The 5,524-nt window shown below is 38.6% G+C and overlaps 1 long non-coding RNA gene across 1 annotated transcript; it reads right to left on the reverse strand.

The window, feature by feature from the left end:
• Positions 1-4,290: 4,290 nt before the first annotated feature.
• LOC148765350 (uncharacterized) lies at positions 4,291-5,029 on the reverse strand. The gene is made up of 2 exons (XR_016029794.1): positions 4,934-5,029; positions 4,291-4,828 (listed from the first exon to the last, which is right to left on the reverse strand). It is a non-coding gene; the product is annotated as an uncharacterized LOC148765350 (long non-coding RNA).
• Between the last annotated feature and the right edge of the window lie 495 nt (positions 5,030-5,524).

Genomic DNA, 5,524 nt, shown 5'->3' on the forward strand with positions numbered 1-5,524 from the left:
AAACTTACCTGGATCGCCGAGTTTTTGTGGAAGGGGCCGAGTAAGAATTGCACTAATTTGCTCCGTGAGTTGATTCATCTCGTTCCCTTGCAATTTCTTACTTTTCTTCACGAGGTCCTTGAGGAACTTCACCCAATGTGGCATCTTTTGAAGTGTTCCAATGAAAGGAATATTTATGCGAATTTCCTTCAACTTGTCCAAAAATCTTTGATATTCGGCGTCAAGCTTCTTCTTTATAAACTTTTGAGGATAAGGAATTGGAGGGACATGTGAAGGCACCGTTGATGGTGGCTCTTCATGAGTTGATTATTTTCCTCATTCACTATCGGCTTCTCGATTACCGTGTTTCTCTTCTCTTTTCGTGGGGCTTCCTCCAATTGCTTACCGTTCTTCAAGGTGACTGTTTGGCACGTCTCGACCTCGATATATTTCGTTAGCAATCGTTGTGGATATGGGATAGGTTCCACCCATTCAGCTACAGTGACTTGCGACCTTATTTGAATTTCTTCCCTTTTTTCGATCTTGACGTTGATAGCTTGACACGTCTTGAACTTTTGCTTTCGAGGATCTTCCGTATTTGATGGGAACGCTCCCGTCGGACGGTTCTCTTGATTCAAAGCGAATTGAGCGAAGTGATTCTTCAAATTCCGCAGCGAGGCTTGGGTAGCGGTCATGAATTGGGCCAATATCTCCTCCGTGTTTGAGTTTTGGGCCGGTGGATTGTTGCCTTGATAGCTTTGTTGAGGAGGGGCTTGATTCTGAAATTGACCTTGAGGTCTTTGATACCCTAGGCCTTGTTGATTTCCTCCATATTGCCCTTGTGATCTCCACCCGTGATTTTGGAATTGGCGAGGTGCATTGTTGACGTAGTTGAGCGACTCCACATCTTGTTGGCATTGGAGCGTGTAATGATTCCCACCGCAAATTTCACAACATGGAGAATCAATTGCTTGGACGTGTTGTGGTGGACTTGCTTTGATGTGCTGCAGAAGGATTTGATTTTGTTGAGCAATTTGGGTCATTTGAGCTTGAAGGGCCGTAATTGCATCTAACTCCAACACTCCGGGAATTTTCTTGGCTCCATTAACCGTCCTCTCGCCTTACTTGGCAAACCGATTTTGTGCAATTTGATCCGACATGATAAATGAGTCCGGTATCGATTAACTCATAGAATTTCCCCCGGTTGATGCATCTAAGACAGTTCGTGCATTCTCGTTAATCCCTTGGGAGAAGATGTGGATTTGCCGCCATTGTTCGGCTCCATGTGTTGGACACTTCCGCAAAAGAGTTATAATTGCTCGCCTTGCTCTTGGACAAAATTATGAATTTCTTGTCGGATTCTCTCGTCCTTCTCGGGTGAGCTATAAACTTTCATGAAAAGGTTGAGGAGTTGATGCCACGACGAGATAGAGTGGGGGGCTTGGGACATCAACCATTGGCGAGCTCTTCCTTGCAAGGAGTGCTTGAAGAGAATTAATTGAAGCGCCTCTTGGGAAACGCCGTTTTAACGGTGGGAATTACAGGTATCTAGAAAATTGACAATGTGAAGATGGGGATCTTCACCCGCCAATCCACTAAATAGCCCGTTATTTTGGAGCATCGTCAAGAGGCCTTGCTTGATCTCAAAATTGTGCGCCTCAATAGGTGGATATTGGATGCTCGGGCGGAATTCGTCGAGTGTTGGGATTATGTAATCTTGAAGTGACCGTGGCCTAACTGCTGGTTGTAATGGAAGTTGAGGGGGTGGGTCTTGGATGCGAATTCCATTCGCATCGAGTAAATGACCATCTGCGTCTCTGCGTTCTTCGTCTGTCATTATATGGTTTGCACGTTGACGTCTCCTAGCGGCTCGAAAAGTACGTTCGATTTCGGGATCAAATGGTTCTTTAGCAAGATCGAGTCTCCTGCGCATACTAAGTACCTAAAACTAAAATAAAATAAAACAAAAATTAAATGGGTAAATCGTGAAAATTGTTCGAACAAGAATAAAATAAATAATTAAAATATTCCCCGGCAACGGCGCCAAAAACTTGTTGGTGGATACCCTACACGCAAGTGCACGTATCGTACAAGTAATATAGTGGACTAAAAGTCCGGATATCGGATCCACGGGGAATATTTAATTATTTAATCCTAGACGCTAAATCCTACCAATTATTATCAAGTCCACCCTACACAGTCGAATTTGGAGAGAATTAACTAAATTAAACTAAATTAAAAAGCAAATTAAAAAGACAAGAGCACGAAATCAATTAAAAACGAAGGTTTAATCAGAGTAAACAAACCTAGGATTTTATTCTTCCCCCTATGTGATTATTACTCCCCCAATTCCTACAATTATGCAAGCAATTAACCCGGATTATTAACAAGAGATGCTAAAATAATCATAACCCGCTTCCGCGTGTATTACGATTCTAATACTCTTGATTCAGTTACTATATTCCTATGCAATTAATTCATGAATACAACATTAAGCACAAATCTCAATAATGGCTACCTAAGAGATTAACTATATTCCTATATTAATACCATAAAGGCTCTTCTACCACAGTTCTAATTATCAACCTGATCTTCCGATTCATGTGATTAAAAATAACATAAAAGCACATAAGGTGATCAAATTCATGCACTTAATAAAATAAGTAGGAGAAATAATCTGGAATTAAAACATGCGTAAAATCATAGAATTGGGATCATAAATCCCACATAGGATTCCAAATAAAATCCTAGAAATAAGAAAATTAGCTACTCATGATTAAAGGAAAAATGCAAATAAAATAAATCATAAACGATAAATCTATGCTTGGAGTCTTCGAATTCTTCGTCTTCGTTATTGCTTGGTTGCTCTTGAAATTGCGTAAAAAATCCATTCCTAGTTGTGTGCTTGTCTTGCTCTTATATAGGGTCGAAAATTTGGAGAAGAAGGTAGTTTCCTTGTGCAATTAGGATTCCTTTACCGCGCCTTTTCGTCATCTCGAACGGCCGTCCCGAATTTTGTACTAAAACTCGGACGGCCGTCCCAAAACCAGAGGTTGTTTCTGCTTCTCAGACGGCTGTCCCAGTGTTAGGTGTAAATCTGGGACGGCCGTCCCAGCCTAATTTCTTTCAGATTTTTGATTTTTTCACTTTCGGCCCATATTTTCTCCAAAATTGGAGTTTTTACCCCATACTTTTCCAATTCTTCAATTTGTACCTAAAATACAATAAATCAACGTTTTAAGCACCAATGGTCGTTAAAACACACCAAAATCTCAAATAAAAAGGTACGATAAAGTGTAAAAATAAACACTTAACAGTGGCTGCCATCTTGCCTCCTCAATACAGCTCGGGCTCCTAAAACTTAGTACTTTGGCAGAGGGATGACGAACTTCTTTTAAAAAGTTTAGCGCAAAAGAGACGACGTCCATAGCTTCGACCAAATCTCCTTCGAAAAAGGTATCATTAGATAATACCAAAGTGCCCAACATATGACCACACAATTCTCAAGGACCTTAAGATCTGCCGATTTTTGCATATGCATGAACCAATTCATAAACTCCAATCCATTCCACCTATGTACTGACCACGGGATATTGCTCAAAGCCCATACTTTCCTTGCAAATGCACACATAGCAAAGCAATGTCGAAGATTTTCCACCTCTGATCCGCATCGAACACAATTAACCTCCGCCGTTATCTTCCTCCTGCTCAAATTAGTTCGGGAGGGTAATAGATTTTTACATGTTCTCCACACAAATATTTTGATCTCATTAGGAAAATTCATCGACCACAACCATTTAAACATGTGTTTGCTTACGAGCTGCTCGTAGATGATCTACTGCCCTCGACTTCCAAAAGGGTTGCTAAATAATATGCACTACGATCAGAGAAATGTCTGTTACGCTCGTAATGCCACACGAGATTGTCTTCATTAGAAGACTGGTCTAATGGGATTGACAGAATAATCCTCCTTCATCTTCGAAGAAAAGTTTTCGAACCAGCAGTTCATTCCAATGATTTGCACCATCTACCATGAGCTCCTTAACTTGCATATCCATCGGTAAATATCCTCGAGGTGTAATAAGTTTAAAGGTTGTCTCCACCTATCAGTCCATAAAGCGATCGATGCTCCATGCAAGCTAGATTGCAATAAAAAAAACAATGCATACAGTTTCAACTAAGGCTACATGCATACCTAAGATGGATATATGTATGTCTACGATACCCCGTGCCAATAACAAATAATAATCATAAATTAGTTACTTTTATAATCATACAAACCAAAGTAGAAGACATAATTGAGAAATCACATTTGCATAAAATTAGAAAAAACAGTGATTTTCGTATAGATAAAAAAAACAATGAGCATGAAATAACATACATATTCCACGACCAACAACAACAAAAAAAGCCTCATTAATTAGCAGCCGATAAAGAAAGTTTAATCAACGCACTGGCAATTTTATTTATTTATTTATAACATATGATTAATTCTAGTCCAAAAAATTTGTGGTCGTGAGTTTATCATCACCACCACTGTCGCTGCTGCTATCATCACCACTACTGTCGCTGCTGCTATCATCATCAGACGAAGACGGAGGAGCGTCAACTATGGGGGCGGGGCATGCGTTATTTTTCTTCTTTTTGGTAAAGCAATTGCACCAGCAAAGCCACTTTCTTAATCCCTCGGTATTATATATATTAGTTTTCTTCTTCAAACATCTTGCACCATTATTCAGTACCCCAAATTGCTTTTTGCAAGCAGCTGTACAAACTCCAGGTGATTTCATCTGTTTTCTGCCCAACTGAACCTTGCAAAGGCCAGGTGCCGCCGCCGCCTTGCTTGCCCCTGCATACACCACCACATAAATATACATATATATACATATAATTCAATTAGGACAAACTAAAAAGAAAATTGAAATAAATTTAATTAGAGGGAGAAAATGTGTACATAGTACGGTAATGGCTAGCAGAGCAACACAAAAGTATATAATAAAAGATTTCGACGTCATTTTTTATGCTGCAATTAGTAGCAAATATGAAGGATGAATATTTTGTTACAATGGACTCACATTATATACCCATTAAAGGAGCAAGAAAATCTCATTAAGATAATTTTATCTTAAATGAACCTTTTATCCAATTTAATCACCAAATGATTTTGTGTTGATCCCACTCAATAAGTGTGTTCTAATCTTTTGTTGATAATTGCGAAGTGTATTTTCAATTTCTCTTTTTCATCTCCTCTTTTTAATTTTCCAAGTCTATTTTCATTTTTATGTAGGTTTTTTGTGTAGAAACGAATCTATCTATATAATATACAAATTGAAACCCTTATATCCTAGAATTTCGACATTTGTCATCCATGTAAGCATCTACTGGAATCCTATTCATCGCCCATGTGTCAATATAAATAAATCAATTTCAATGAATTATTAAATATCTTAAATCCTAATATAACTTATTACAATCTTATATCTTAATATAACTTATATCCTAAACTTTACTATTTATGTGTAGTCCATATTTACGCACACACATA

The sequence above is a fragment of the Erythranthe guttata genome, chromosome 14 (assembly GCF_056151865.1).
Source record: "Erythranthe guttata isolate IM_541 chromosome 14, IM_541, whole genome shotgun sequence".
NCBI classification, from domain to species: Eukaryota; Viridiplantae; Streptophyta; class Magnoliopsida; order Lamiales; family Phrymaceae; genus Erythranthe; species Erythranthe guttata.